At 36.1% G+C, this 16,346-nt stretch overlaps 2 pseudogenes across 5 annotated transcripts; both read right to left on the reverse strand.

Moving 5' to 3' along the window:
- Positions 1 to 1,555: 1,555 nt before the first annotated feature.
- On the reverse strand, positions 1,556 to 3,918 carry LOC149553187 (ABC transporter G family member 40-like; annotated as a pseudogene). Its single transcript, XR_016353488.1, has 7 exons — positions 3,727 to 3,918; positions 3,527 to 3,655; positions 3,132 to 3,422; positions 2,911 to 2,994; positions 2,663 to 2,797; positions 2,339 to 2,561; positions 1,556 to 2,147 (listed from the first exon to the last, which is right to left on the reverse strand). The product of XR_016353488.1 is annotated as an ABC transporter G family member 40-like (transcript).
- LOC149553188 (putative pentatricopeptide repeat-containing protein At3g13770, mitochondrial pseudogene) lies at positions 3,603 to 9,475 on the reverse strand (annotated as a pseudogene). Of its 4 annotated transcripts, none has more exons than XR_016353051.1 (3): positions 5,655 to 9,475; positions 5,288 to 5,546; positions 3,603 to 4,384 (listed from the first exon to the last, which is right to left on the reverse strand). The product of XR_016353051.1 is annotated as a putative pentatricopeptide repeat-containing protein At3g13770, mitochondrial pseudogene, transcript variant X3 (transcript). The 4 variants fall into 4 exon arrangements; XR_016353052.1 differs by having other exon boundaries at positions 5,288 to 5,424; positions 5,547 to 9,475; XR_016353050.1 differs by having other exon boundaries at positions 3,603 to 4,178; positions 4,280 to 4,384; positions 5,288 to 9,475.
- Positions 9,476 to 16,346: the final 6,871 nt, after the last annotated feature.

The raw sequence follows: 16,346 nt of genomic DNA on the forward strand, positions 1-16,346 counted from the left end.
GTGAAGGGTGAAGATTATTGAAGCTATGTGAAGGGTACTTATTCAAGTTGATTGTATGGTCCAAAAAATAATTTATGTGAAGGGTACTTATTCAAGTTGATTGCATAGTCCAATAAGTAATTTATGTATCAAATTCTATATTTCCAATGTGTGCAGGCATGTCAAAACCACCCAATTATAACATTTAATATTTATGCAATCTGCACAAAGATCAAAAGCCTGACCATGGTTTGACATTTATGTCCATGTAATGCATGTTTCACTAACCATATACAAACGAACAATATGGATGAAGAATACTAAATTTTTACCTTAGAAAGCTGTTATTGTGTCTCGGCTATAGAGTTTGAACTTAAAATGTTAGTTACCAAAAGCATGATTATATCCATCATTATACATGGTTAAATATAACTATTTTCGGTTTTCACTGTGATGAATTTGCGTGGAAGAAGAACTAGTATGAAATGGTAAAAATCTTACAAAAGTTTATAGCTACACATTCAATGTTGCAGGTACAATTGAGATGAACAATGTATGTAAATTTGTGGTTAGTAACAAAGAATCTTATATAGAATCATTTTGAACTATAAAAAGATATATTTCTACCAAGTAAACCCTAAGAGCTTGGTAGGGTTTCATATCGATTGAACAACTAAACAATGTGTATGAAGAAAGCAACCACTGAAACATATATGGTAAGGTAATAAAATCATAAACAGAACAGCAACATTCTATTAGAAATGACACAGATCTTGAAGAGACAGGAGTCACCCTGCAAAAATGTTAAAGAAGGTTAAACTAGATCCTTATATCCTGTAATAATTGTTAGATAATTATCATTTATGAATATCTGCAACAGCGACAGGCATATCAAATGTTATGCACTATTTGATACTTGTTGAGGCCATGCAAATTCTAGACATTAGGATTTAAAAAATAATCCATGCATTTTGATAACATACAACAACCCAAATCAAAATGTTTGAGGGAAATCTGTAATGGACTGTGGAGTTGTTGATTTCAACTCTTTGTACAACTTTCTATCTGCATGTGCTCAACCTTCAATGCAATAGAGAATATTATTTATGAAATCATCATCATAAGTACTCTTGTAAAAACCTAAATCTCAAGAACATGTATATCAGCAAATTCTAACTAGACAACGTACATCACGTTGCTACTACATAAAGCTCACAGAACAGCCAAGTCTGAAATAAATCGACATGAATTGAAGGTAAGATAGAATAACCCATTCTCTATAATGAAAAATAACTCAAGATAAAATAAACACCGCACTATTAAATTCAGAATTTAACACTAAGCTCTATTGGTAAGACAAGTGTGGTATGATAATATAAAATAATTTTCAGCCATTACATCCTACCTGAAAACTAGAAAACCATTAATTTAATTACTTCTATATGTTTTGAAAAGTAAACTATATTCTGGATACATGGTGCTTCAATAATGTTTACTAATCTCACAGAAAAATCAGAAATAAACAGAGCAAATATACTACTGATTAGTGTTAGGGGTGTTGTAGCAAAACAAGGAGTTTGTGTATGCAACATTAATGTAAAATGTCTTATTATATCGGATAAATGAAGTGTTACTTGTCTCAATCTCTAGACAAAATTAATGGTTGAATGTTGTCTGTGTCGTAATACTCTGCAAAATACAAAAGTCATAGTTGTGAATTGTGAGGAGCCTGCTGGTTTACAATTAAATGTCAATACTTTACCTCTGGTAGGGGTCACTGCTTGACAATCTTTACAATGTTGTTTATGGAAGCCAATGTGAATGTACTGAAATCCAATCACAGTATAAACCAGGAGGGTATAAATTACAGATTGCACTAGAACATAAGGAAGCTCAATTGCCACCTGTATAAATAAGCACCAAGATCATCTAATTAATCTGAGGTTGCGTGATTGAACATTATTTGAGAAGGTGAAAGCGACAGAGTTTAGAGTACATGTCCAAAGGCATAAGAGAATGTTGAATACATTCCAGCAGCTCTTTCTCTGTAGAAGACAGTCCTTTCCACATCAGCCAAAGGTTGTACAGTGGATGCATTGCTTACTCCAAGGAAAAGTACAGAGTAGTACATTGCTCCCAAAATATTGAATATATCTTGTTGATTGCCTCCGCAGAAACAGAGCATAGGTAGAATGTTCAAAAAAGAATTTCCAGTATGATAGTTGACAGCTGAATTGAAACAGGTAGTATTCTTGCAGGGAAAACACTAATATGTCACAGAAAATGTGTAAACACAAATCTGGCGGTTGCAGGTGCATATTAGAAAATCTAGAGTATGTCAGTGAAAAGAGTGTCTAACCTGTTTGTCACAAGGCCCCAAGATATGCTCCCAAAGAAGAGCAACCATTGTACTGAACAGAAAATGCACAACATAATGTGAATTCCACCAGTATGACCAATATTGCTTCCAAAGGCATGTCATGCACTGAACTGGTAAGGGCTCTGCATACTGTGTTGGTAAACTTAGATTCTTAGAGCCCAGAGCAAGGGTGCTCAGTTCTTTTATGAGTTGTTGATTCCATCTGAAAAACAGAAAACACTTAAAGGTATGATGGGTTTATATTCTCGAAGTAGTACTGTTAGTGAAAGAAGGATAACGTCAGTTCAATCATTAAGTACATACTTGTAAAGTGAAGATCTTGAGTAGATATCAGCAAAGTCTATGCCCAGAGTTTGCACAACAAATATGGAGCTGACTGATAGCACCCATGTTGCTGGATTTTTATCCTTCTGTAATCAGTTCAACACCTTCCAAAGACTGTTTCAACAGACAACATAATTATTTCAGTTATGTGTGTCAATAGCATGCACCATGTATTAATCAGTGGCTGTCCCAACAAACCCCGAAGTGAATGAAAAGGCCAACTGTACCTCAAAGTATTCTACAAGTTCATGAGATTGTTGACCCAATGGCCCTGCATAGATCACTTGGCCACCCCTTTTCATCAGGAGTAACTACAATTCAGAAAGACAGAAAAGTGAACCATCGCTATAGATCAGAATTGGCCTAACTTATCTCTGTCATTTGCAATCCGACAACCCTTTTGGAAGCAAAGCTATGAAGTTTGTAGGATCCGAATAGTTGAACTTACCTCATCAAAAACTTCAAAGATATCAATGCTGGATTGGTGGATGGTACACACAACAGTCCAACCAGTATCCACTGTGTTGCACACAGTACGCATTACTATAGCTGCTGTACAGGCATCTAATCCTGAAGTAGGCTTATCCATGAAGATTATGGAAGGATTAGCAACAAGTTCCACTGCAATGGTAAGGCATTTCCTCTGTTCCATAGAAAGACTTGTTACCCTAGGAAGCCCTGTCAGAGCATCCCTCAGAGGAGTAAGCTCAACAAGTTCCATCACTTCTTGCACAAACATCTGTAATCATTACAGGAAAGATCAAAGATGCCTCCTAGCTTAGTTCTATTCCAAAGAAATTCTATCCGAATTATAGCATGCAAGTAAAGAAGCTTGAGCCCCACCATTCTAGTTCTCTCATCAAAATCTTGTGGAAGCCGAAGCCATCCAGTGTACACAAGTGATTCAAAGACAGTGACATTTTGGGGAGTGGATATCCTTTTGTTTGCAGTACCCTGAGATTCGAGCAACTGCTACTTGGTTTTTAGGGTATCTGGAGATGCTTATGCTTCCTTCTATGTAGCCTCCTGTTTTTCTTCCTGACATTTGGGGAGTGGATATCATTTTGTTTGCAGTACCCTGAGATTCGAGCAACTGCTTCTTGGTTTTTAGGGTATCTGGAGATGCTTATGTTTCCTTCTATGTAGCCTCCTGTTTTTCTTCCCGCCAAGACATCTATCAATGTGACTTTTCCAGTTCCACCAACTCTAACCAAGGCTCTGGGGTTAGCATACATCTCATGTAACGCACCTTAGAACTTAACACCATGAATGACTGCAGAAGTCCTCATAAATTCACACTCCTTGATCTTGTTTCAGTTGCCTGAAACTTTATTTGTTGTGCATTCTCTATACTTGATTTTTGTGAACGCCTCTGCATACCTTCTTCCATTCCAATCAAATGTAAACAAAAAAGTCTTCTACCAAAATTTGGATAAAATATACGCACTTCTACTTTATATTGACATAGTGAATTATATGCCACAAACTCCTGCATCTTTATTGGTCAATTAAGAAGTTTATCACAATAATATCTGAATTGATCTGCTTGCATGCCATCTATCAAGTGAGAAACATCTGTTCATCGCTAGTCATTACCTTGGGATCACGAAACAAAAAAACAAACCCTAAACCAGGATTCTCTGCTTCTTAATGTCCAAGCTCTATTATTCCTCGCCATAGCTGGGATTGCAGCCTCAAAACCTTGCAAACCAACAGGAACATTACCCAAATTATGATAAAAATTACACATTTTGAAACAATAGGAAATGTGCCATTCTGTTTGAAATTAAATTTGGCATTATAGAAATCCTTAAGAATATTTTTATACTGAAGGAAGTGGTGCCTAGGTCGAGCCAAACCTTGATTCGGGGTTGGAAGTGACATGGGTATCCAAGGAATAAAAATGTTCATCCCATTTTTGTTGGCCAATGTGTTTACTAAGAACCTTAAGCACAAATGGGGGGAAAAAATGCAGTGGCTAATAATCTTCACATAATTTGGGCTATCCAGATTATAATTATTCACTGCACATTTCTGCCTAGCGCAAAAGTGCCTTAGAAACTTAGTTTTCTGCCATATGATATTTGATGCAGTGGCAGGTTTTACTCAAACATTTGCAGATACTATAAAACATAAAAGGAGAGACTTCATTGCCCCATTTCATAAAACCACTGCATTTTGTGATTTGACAGGCATTTTCTAGACTGCTAAAAGACTTACAGCCAAAAGCATTTAACATTAAAAAAATGTTCCAATATACTTGAAATTTATCTGACAACATTTACAAATATTAGAGAAGAAAATACGTGTAGATTGTTGCTAAAGCCGAACAATTTCATTGTAAGTTTACACATGCACAAAGAATATGTCCACAGGGACCTGAACCTCGTAATCCTCATTATTGGTATCACAAAAATGCACATGGTGGATGTAAAGTTAAATTTACTACTATATTTTGAAAGATGAATGTAAATCAAAACAGAGAATACATAAACCCTAGATTTGTATGGGAAGTCAGCTCACAAACCCTAATATGAAGAAGAGAAAGAAAACTGTTGAATTTCAGAATCACTATGTAGAATGAAATGACACATGGATCCATACCTTTGACATGTATAGGATGCCCTGTATTTTTTAACTTGCAATCTTTGTTAACTCCTGAGTCTCAGCGAAGAGGAATCTGCTCAAATAAGTTTAAAACTAACACATTTATCTCGTGACCTCCGTAACCTCCTGAACAACTGTTAAAACAAGTTGCAGATAAAAGTTTATCAACCCTTTTGTTCTTTTAGTTTTATCATAGATGAATAATCTGTCATCCAAATCAATGGAGGGAGCCTACACAACTCAGCACATGGCTCACCTGCATGGAAAAAACATGCAAACATGCCAAGTGTTAACAATATATGCAGTAAGGAGCCTCAACACCCTCTGCAAAAATGGTAGGCCCAGCACTTAGGTATTTGCCCACCTCTTACCAACACATGCCACCTGTTGGGGTCATCTGCAAAGATGGTAGTACCAACACCGTCACTTTGATATTCCCTCCTTATCTCGCATAGAAACTTGTGCATGCGATTAAAATGGCCAAAATATATCTGGCACTATTTGTGTTACACAGGGAATCCTTAAAACTCGATCATCTTCTTCTAAGATGGATTGCCCATTAATTGAACAGCAACAAAAATGGAAAATTATTATTGGTTGTAGGGAAGAAGATTAATTGCTGTTTTATGTCCTGGCCCTTGGCAACAGTTCTCTGCCAGGGCAGGAACTAATAATAATTGCAGCACGATTCTAGCTTCCTAAAGTCTATTTCTGTTTTGAATTAAACTACCCAGAATTTCGCTCAACATGCACTCCAGATTCGAACATATTCATTCCACACAACAACATCCACGATTCTGCAGATCTGTAGCATATTTCTAGGATGTCACATGGAAGTAAGCTCATCGGCTTCGTTGTGTCCAATTAAGAAAACGAAGTTTCAACACTTTGGAGTCCACGAGGTCACTTGACCGTCATAAAACTGTGTTAAAAAATCTTCCACTATATTTGAAGCTCCTAAGAAAGCCATTCACTACTGTCAATGTAATGTTTTAAATCGTAGTTTTCAAATCAATTGTTCTGATTCTCTGAATTGTCTGCCATGATAGAATTTTTCAAGCCAAGTAGACCTTTCGAGGTTCTGAACTATGCCTGGAGTGTCACATGGAAGTTCATAGAATTCATTCTGTCCAATTTAGAGCATTGAAATTGTTGAACACCTGTCTCCTCAAGAGACATCTCAACTGTCTGCCAACAACTAGCAAAGTACTGTTCAAAATTCTGCACTATGTCTAAAGATACTAGGTATTCAACCATTGTCAATGGCTTTCCTATACCTTAGTTTTGAAACCTCTTAGTTTTCAAAGAAAAGTAAACTTTCACAATTGTTGATGGATCACCCAGATCTTACTCTTCAAACCAAAGTCATTCATACTCAAACTTTTGAGGAAAGTGATCTAGAATTTCCTGCAACATACTTTACAAAGGAACATCACTTCTGATACAGGGGTTTGTCTGGTTCATGAGTATCTATTGCAAGAATAGAGTACTAAGATGACGATTGGAAGTCAAACGGGTGATTTAGAGACCTCCTCTTACCATATTTGTTGCAAACCTCCAGTCGTGCATCATAACTTGAATGGAAGCATAGTCAATACAACATCAATGACAACACCTCTCAATTAAAACTCACCAGTAATCACCGCAAGTGCACACACCATCATTGAAATGATGGAAGCGCTTGGAATCCCTAACTACAATCTTACGTCCAACAATCTTTGAAATAAACTTGATGGAATTGTGGCAATCAATACAAACACGAAGGTTTTTGAAAATTCGGATAGTTGTCTCAGGTGGAGTGCTAATGAGACCAAAAGCAGTGGCCAGCTTTTCACTGTGATGAACAAGAACATCTTCCTTCTGTTCCTCCTCAATATCATGCAGCGCAAAGTTCATATTTGGCACATACCCTGCTTCTTTCATATCTCCCAACAACATCCCCAACTTTGCATGAATCTCCTCTATTGAAGGATGTGATCTGTCGCCTACTATGAACTCGTGGACCTTCCTGTTAACCTCAATCCAGCTGCATCCGGGATCCTTCTTTTTAACTGCCATGTCCGTCATTGTTTTTCTTACCATCGATGCTTTTTCCCACAGACCAGATGCGGAGTACATGTTTGACAAAACCACAAAATTTCCAGAGTCCTGTGGGTTTAATTCTAGAAGTTGTTCTGCGGCAATAATGCCAAGCTTCATGTTATAGTGAACCCTGCAAGCAGCAAGCAAGGCTCCCCATACAGCAGAATCAGGTTTAAGTGGCATTCTTTTTATAAAGTCATATGCCTTGTCCAAGTAGCCAGCGCGGCCAAGAAGATCAACTATGCATGAATAGTGCTCAGTATTAGCTGCAATGCCGTGTCGCTCGTCCATTGAAACAAAGTAGTGCCAACCCTCATCCACTAGACCCGCATGACTGCAAGCAGAAAGAAGAGCTAAGAATACAACGTGATCTGGTTTCTCACCAGAACTTCGCATTTTGTCAAAAATATCGACAGCATCCTTGCCCATCCCATGCTTACCATATCCGCTGATCATCACAGTCCATACAACTTTGTCCCTTTGGACAACAGTATCAAACGCACAACGGGCCTCTTCTATACTACCAGATTTTGAATACATATCTATAAGCGCACTTGCTGTAGCAGCACTTGACTCAAAACCACTCTTTACTGTGCAAGCATGAACTTGCTTACCCGATTCCAATGATGCTCGACCAGCACATGCCCTGAGAATCGTGGTATACGTGACTTCGTTTGGCTCAATTCCTGTGCACTGCATTTGTGGCAACAATCGCAAGGCCTCCTCTATATACCCATGTTCCGCCTGCCCTGCAATCATGGTAGTCCAGGACACAACATTTCTTTCAGGCATTTCGTCAAACAGTTGGTGTCCATCTTCTAAGCTTCCGCATTTGACATAAATATCAAGAAGAGCACTTACTAAAACAACATTTGAGTCTAATCCACACTTGTATATACCAGCATGGATCTGTTTTCCCTGTTCTAAATCTGCTACACCCATTCCCGAACTGAGGATACTAGAAAATGTATATTCGTTTGGCCGAGTACCAGCCAGTTGCATTTCATAAAACAATTGTAGAGCCTTTTTTTCGTTACCAAATTGAACACAACCTCCAATTATTGTAGACCAGGCAACCACATCTCGTTCAGGCATTTCATGAAACAATTGGATTGCATCCTCTGGACTCCCACATTTTACATACATATCTACAAGTGCACTCCCTAAAACGACACATGACTGGTAAAAACCACTCTTAACTATACAGGTGTGGATTTTCTTACCCTCTTTCAAACCTCCTAACCCTGCACATGCATGTGCAACGGTAGCGAAGATAAACTCATCTACCCCATTTCCTGCTTGACTCATTTGCCAAAAACGATTCAATGCCTCCTCAAACTGACCCTTCTGTACATACACAGCAATAATAGCACTCCGTGCATATTCATTTCGTTTAGTCATTTTGTCAAACATCTGGCGCGCGTTATCCACAATTCCGAATTTTCCATACATTATCAAAAGTTTAGTTTCCAAAAACGCATCCAGTTTAAACCCTTCTTCAATCATATGAGCGTGGACTTTTTTCCCTTCAGCCAGAGCTCGATTAGCAATGCAGCTTTGTAACAGATAACCATAGTCGTAAGAATTTGGACGAATCCTTCGCATGTCCATGGCCTTAAGAGTGTCTATGGCTTCCTTTAACTGCCCTTGCCTACATGCTGTTCTGATACTGAGGGTTTTTAGAGATTTATCATTCGAATTCTTCAGAGAATGTGAAATGTTTTTTATTGTTAAGTTGCGAGAAGGAAAAGACAATGCTGTGAAACTATTGTAACAGGGAACAAGACTAATGATGGGTTTGCTGCTCTTTTCGTGAATGTAAATCCATTTGATACGAGCTATGGATTTCATAGCCGTTGTGGTTAAGATCAAACAGGAGCTTTATTCAACTCCATTTTTTTAATTTTGAAAACTAAGAGACGGATGGTTTTGCTGGGTATCGGTACGAAAGCATAATTTGAGTTCAATCTTTATATTCAAAACTGAATAGCACTTCGGCAAAGAGTGCTATGATGATATCTGGATTCGGTACAAAATCAGTTTCGCAGATAACATTATTTATAATCTTTTAAGATCAATCAATCTTTCACTTTGATTGTCAAGATTTACAGTAGGAAGTAGACATGGAAAGGGATATGGGATTAAGATTCTTCTTGGTCACTCAAACAATGTTTTAATCTGTAGACCTTTAGATTCAATTCAATTCAGATCTTTAGATTCAATTCAATTCAAAGAAATTTATTATGTTAGCATGTTTTTTGAATTAAATTTGTTTCCTTTGTAAAACATTGTAAGTAATACGAATAAAGATTCTGATTCTTTGATCACTTAAACAATGTTTTAATCTTGTAGATGTCATTAAAATCTTTAGATTCAATTCAATTCAAACAAATTTATTAAGTTAGCTTGTATCTTTGATTAAATTTGTTTCTTTTGTAAAACATTGTAAGTAATGTGAATATTTTATTTTGTTTAAAGGGAATTCTTTAGGTGAGAAGTTTAATAAGTTATATTTATGGGAGGCATATCACTATTTATTGTAACTAATTTTGTACATCTATATATTCTAAAAGGTGTATCACTTTCATTGAATTTTTCTTTTGTTGTTGTTGTTGTCATTTTCAAATGCAGCTTAATTGGTTATAGCTATTGTTTGGCTTTTGGGTAGTAACACTACACATTGTTGGATCTATTATATGCGCAAGGATTTAAAAAAAACTAGGTATTTCAAAGTGCTATATGATACCTGCATAAAGATGCCCTCATAATCATGCACTACAACCATAGAATTGCCAATGCATACACTCAAATTAGTCGTGTTATGAATACCAATAAAGTTCATAACTCCTCTAATAACCGTTAAAAATTTATAATTATTGGTTTCAAGTGTATGGCTATTGGTAAAAGTGAAATTTACTCATGAACTTAGTGAGTCATTTGTTTGGTTTCTTTAAAGTGAACAATTAGAGGTTTGGGTGACCAAGGAGTAAACAATAGGTGGAACATGGGTAGATTGGTGCTCTTCCCCTAAACACAAGTCTTTCATTAGATGGTTTGTGTGCTGAGAAATTAATTTTTTATTGGATGGTTCAATGTATTTTTTTTGTATATTATATAATTAGTATACATAGAAAAGATAAGTTGATTTGGTGTTGGAACATTGGGACCTTTTTATATTAATTTCACTATCAAGATTATATGTAAGGTTTTGTATATGTAAAGTATTGCTTTATTTGATATTTTAGAGAATTTTGTGTTAGTTACAAGATTGTTTCAATATTTTGTTAGAATTATTAGAATAACTAAGAGGGGGAAGGGGTGTGAATTAGTTATTATTATGTCCATATGTACCAAGTCAACTTTTAACAACTTAATCAAACCCTTAAATCCACTAGGCCAATATAGCAATTCATCAATGATCCAAGTTATTCATCTCATCACTTAGCTCTATGTTTAGTATATGTCGAATAACATAAACATATAACAATAAATAAAATGAAACATGAAAACAACATTCACACAAGTATGACACTAGGATTTAACGTGGAAACCCAATTTGGGAAAAAAACACCAAGTAACATGCTACCACTTTTTCACTCTTCTGAAGTGATCTCAATTAAGAGCCAACCTTGTTAAAGGTTACAAAACACATTGTTCTAGGTGTGACCCTGTTAAAGGATTTAATCACCCTGTTAGGAGTGACCTTGTTAGAGGTCTTTGAAACATTCCATTAAAATGTCACCTTGATTAAAGGATTTACAATATTACTGTTAGGTCAAACTTGATTTATGATTTTTTTTGCCACAATGGTTCAAAAGTAACAACTAGGTTGATCTAATAAAATACAAGTTCTCATTCCTAGTTTATTGATTGGACTTCATCACATTCTCCATCTCTAATCTTCTTAGCAAATCTCAAGCAATCACACTCACCAACTACTCACTTTTCTTCTGCAACTTTGACCTTCAGTTGTTCTCCACAAATTTGCCAATCCAAGAACCACAAATCATCTCTTATGCCTCCTTAAATAGATAGGTTTAGTCTATTTCTACTTAAACATAACTTTAGATCTTAGGATTTGATCAGATTCTATGAATATGTTCATCATTTTTTGCTTCTTTTTCTCTTGAAACTTCTGGAAACTTCTCATTAAATCTTTACCTTAGATTGCCTAAAAAACTCAATTCGTGCATTAAATACTCCATCTGATCATTCATTTTCTTTTATGCATTTTGACTAAGTCATAAATTAAACCGTGTCAGCCTTAAATCTCGATTCTTTCATAGAGTATCAAAATGTTGCACTCAGTTAGTGCTATGTTATTCATCTTAGTCATCACTAAGTAGTTCGGTTTGTACTAATTTGTCTCATTTGGCTATGTATACACTCAGTCGCTACTTTAGTTTCTCTTGATTTTTTCTCGGCAATAACCATCACTCTTCTAATTATGTTTTTCTCGGCTATTATTTAAGTTCCTTAATCTTCTACTCCAACTTCTTTATTAACCTGGTAACCTATCACTCAATCATGCTTTGTGTTTTACTCAACTTCTTGTCTTATATCAATCATATATTCCATACTTCAACTTATCTTTTTTCTTCACTTATTACAGTGATCAAACAACAAATTATCTTGTCAAGTACTAAATGATCAAGTGCCTATTGTAATTCCATCATACTTACTCCTCTTTAATGAACAACTCTACTAGTTCATTGTTATCTCTCTTTTCAAATCCTTGATGCAGGAGCATCCTAGGGAAGTCAGTAATCCCATATGCAGGGTCTTTTTGCTTGAGTTTGTGGAGTTATAGTTTGTGCAATGTGGGATATGTTCAAGGCATATTGGGGGACCTTTCCTTAAGTGTACATGATGTTTGGAGCCATCATCTTGGAGTTAGAGTCATTTTAGTGGTTGTAGGTAATGTGTTTTTATTTATTAGCAGAGCTTTGGAGATTGTATTTGCGAGCTTCAATCTAAGAGAGTTGGTGTGTGTGCTCTTGAATTTGGATAGTTGGTTGCACATTGACCTATGTCTAAGTATGCATATTCTTATGTGGTCTTATCAGTTATGCTTTCTATACTTGGGGGTCTATCTTAAGTATTTAATTTATGTCATTTATTTAATGTAAGAGTGTATTTGATTAATGTAATAGAAATAGGATAACCTATGGCCATGCAAGTATTTAAGGAGGGCTTGGGTAGTGTTATAGATATACTTTTGGGAATTCAAGTGGAAGAAGCTGAGTACTTGAGATAGCAAAGTTTGAGCAGAGCTAGTAACTAAGTGTGGCTTGGGAAACAAGAAGGTTTCTTGATGACTTGCAAGAACAAGTTTAGATTCTTCTTAGAGTTCTTTATTAGGTTGCAGATCTGGGCTAGCTAGTGGTTTGGATCTTGCAAGATCTTACTGAACTTTTATAGTAATTTTTGATGTATTTGGTCGTAACTAGAAAGGCCTTACCGTTGGGCATATTGGATGAAAATATTATTATGAGAATTGGCATTGTGTGGATATGAATCTTTGCGTTCATTTTTAATATTTCATTGCATGGTTGTTTGTTGGGGGCCTAGGACATCTCCTTTGGGGATTCTCCTATCTTGCATTGTGTCAAGTGGTATTAGAACGAAGGTTGGATCTAGTTGATTTGTTGTAGAGGTTTTGCAAAGATCTTGGAAGATGCCTTCAAGATAATTGGACCCTTGGGCGATTAAATATTATGTGATGTTGTGTAAGTGAGGATCTTGAGAAGATTAAAGAAGAATTCAGACATGAGATGGTGCTGATTAAAAGTGATATGATCGCTAAGATCATAAGTGCGATAGGTGGTTGACCCTTATCTTATGGGTACCTAACATGGTTATGAGGAAGTTTTTGAAGACTTTGAGGTTGTTGGATTGAGTGGTGAAGGTAGAACCGATCTAGTTGAGAGACCTACGGGAAATAGGGTTGGTCAGTTTGATAGATCTGGATCTCAATTGAAGTTGAAGCTTAAGATGAAGGTTCTAATTTTTTAGGTACTTTGAATCCTGAAGACCTGATTGATTGGATTGGTGAATTGGAAGACTACTTTGAGGTAGAGGATATTGAAGATCCACTCAGAGTGAGGTTAGCACAAACTAAGTTGAAAGGACATGTTTCTTTATGGTGGAAGGAATTGCAATGAGATAGAGCAGAGGAAGGTGAAATGAAGATCACTAGATGAAGATTGATGGTGACTAAACTAAAGGCTAAGTTCATTCCTGCTAATTATGAACTTGAGTTGTTTAAGATGTTATAGAATCTAAAGCAAAAACATATGATTGTGAAAGATTATACAGAGGATTTTTACAAGTTGACTATTTGGTCTAGACATAGAGAACTACTGAAGGAGAAGCACCTAGCTAGATATATTAATGGTTTGAGATTCACTGTTTAGGATGAGGTTGGTATATTGAATATTGCTTTGGTTGAGGATGCTTATTAGTATGCTTTAAGAGAAGAAGAGAAGCTAAAGAGGAGACACCAAGGTAATCCTTGAGGGAAGGAGAAGCAAGATCACTTGGTGAAGAACAAACAAATTGATGAAGATGAGCCAAAACCTATTGAATAGAGGAAGAGATCATTAAAATGTGCATTTAAGGGTACTCGCTATCGATGTGGTGAAGGTCACAGATCTTTTGAATTTCCTAAAGTTGGTGATAGAGGAACTACTATGGTGCAAGAGGCTAAAGACTTAGTAAATGAACCTGAAATGAATGGATATAGTTTTTTGGTTCATAAAGTACTACTTGATAAGATGGTGCTAGAACCTTGTCAAAGGAGGAACTTGTTCAAGAATAGTTGTAAGTCTGGAGGTAAAATCTATAATGTGATTGTGGATGGTGGTAGTACTAATAACCTACTTTTCTAAAGAGATGGTTCAAAAAAAAATTTTGATGAGGGTAAGACATCTTTGTCCTTATAGAATTGATTGGTTACAAAATGAACATGCTTTGGAAGTGAGGGAGCAATCTCTTGTTGAATTCCAAATCAAGCAGTATAAGGATCAAGTTTTGTATGATATTGTAGGCATGAGTAGTTGTTACATATTACCTAGTAGACCTTGGCAGTATGATTGTAAAGTTGTGCATGATTGTGTCAAGAATGTGTTTACTATTGAGAAGCGTGGTAGGAAGCATTCCTTGATTCTTTTGCAGAATAAAGAGCTCAATAAAAATCTGAGTTTTGGTAGTTGAGTTGAGTTAGGAGATTTTGAAAGGGTTAGAGATCAGCATGGAAAGAAAACCTATTGTGCACTAAAGACAGATGTGAAGATGACAGTTGCAGAAAAGAAGTTGCAAAAGAAGAACAAAGGTACTTAGAGTGTACAAGTTGATGTGGTGGAGTACATGTATGTGAAGAACTAGTTTGGGTTTTATGTGTTGAACCTTGAAAGATGTTCTTCTATCTATTAAGAACATATTTTCTTCTCACTTGGAGTGTCTAATGTAGGATCATCCTAGGGAAGTCAAGAATCCTATATTCAGGGGCTTCGTGCTTGATTTTGTAGAGTTATGGTTTGTGCGATTGGGGATTTGTTCAAGGCATATTGGGGAACCTTTCCTTAAGTGCACATGATGTTTGGAGTCATTGTCTTAGATTTAGAACAATTTTAGTGGTTGCTAGTAATGTGTTGCTATTTACTGGTAGAACTTTGGAGATTGTATTTGTGAGCTTCGATCTGAGGAATTTGGTGTGCACGATCTTCTATTTGGATAATTGGTTGGCACATGGACCTATGTTAAGTGCACATATTCTTATGTGGTCTTATGAGTTAGTTATGCTTTGTAAAATTGGGAGTCTATCCTAAGAATTTAATTTATGTCATGTATTTAATGTAAGGGTGTATTTAGTTAATTTAATTGTAACAGTCTGACCTATGGCCATGCAAGTATTTTAGGAGGGCTTGGGTAGTGTTGTAGATGTAAGTCGAAGAAGATGAGTAGATGAGATAGAAAATTTTAAGCAGAGCTAGCAGCTAAGTGTGGCTTAGGAAATAACAATGTTTCTTTGTGACTTGCAAGCATGAGTATAGAATCTTCTTGGAGTTCTTTGCTAGGTTGCGGGTCTGGGCTAGCTAGTGGTTTGGATCTTGCAAGATCTTGCTGAACTTTTATTGTAATTGTTAATGTATTTTGTCATAACTCAAAAGGCCTTATTGTTGGACATGTTGGATGAAAATATTATCATAAGAGTTGGCATTGTGTGGATCTAAATCGCTATGTTATTGTTTATATTCCACTACATGGTTGTTTGTTGGGGGGCTAAGACATCTCCTTTGGGGATTCTCTTGCCTTGCACTGCGTCAATCCTCTTCATCAATCAAATGATATGACAATCTACACTATTAATAGATGTCTTACTAGTAATTTTTGATATTAATGACAACATAGCAATTTTTCCAATTGTACTTTCCAGTAATCTCCATCTTTGGCATTAATGGCAATACCTTTAGTTACCATGCAGTGGAAACAATGTTCTCTAGATTTCACTGTCAACTCCCTCTATATTTCTTCTCCCTCTTTGATACCTATTCTAGATCTTCGTTAATATCCTTATTTTCATTTTGATTCTCATCCATGCAAATCTCAAATATTCTCTCTCTTTGACATATCTCCATGATGGTTCACATATCTCCCTCACATATCTTCAAATATTGGATGGTAACTTAGCACCTGTCTCCCCCTTTGACAACAATGGCAAAGACATCATCCTCTATACACACCATTTGCTTTGTTACTTGTATTAACTAATCTTTGAATTATCCTTTTTCTTGACTATATTGGCATGTGTCTCCTTGTAGCTTGATCAACTCATACCACTATCCTTCTTTTCATAGCTTAAGGTAGCTCCTAAAATATGACCTTCTGCATCAATCAGTATGATACTCTAATTATAAAAATTGATGCAATGCTACATCTCTTCTTAAATTTCTTCATATAGAGGAATGAACCC

Source organism: Cupressus sempervirens, chromosome 6, assembly GCF_028749045.1.
Source record: "Cupressus sempervirens isolate cs-2001-9-10 chromosome 6, ASM2874904v1, whole genome shotgun sequence".
Classification (NCBI taxonomy): Eukaryota; Viridiplantae; Streptophyta; class Pinopsida; order Cupressales; family Cupressaceae; genus Cupressus; species Cupressus sempervirens.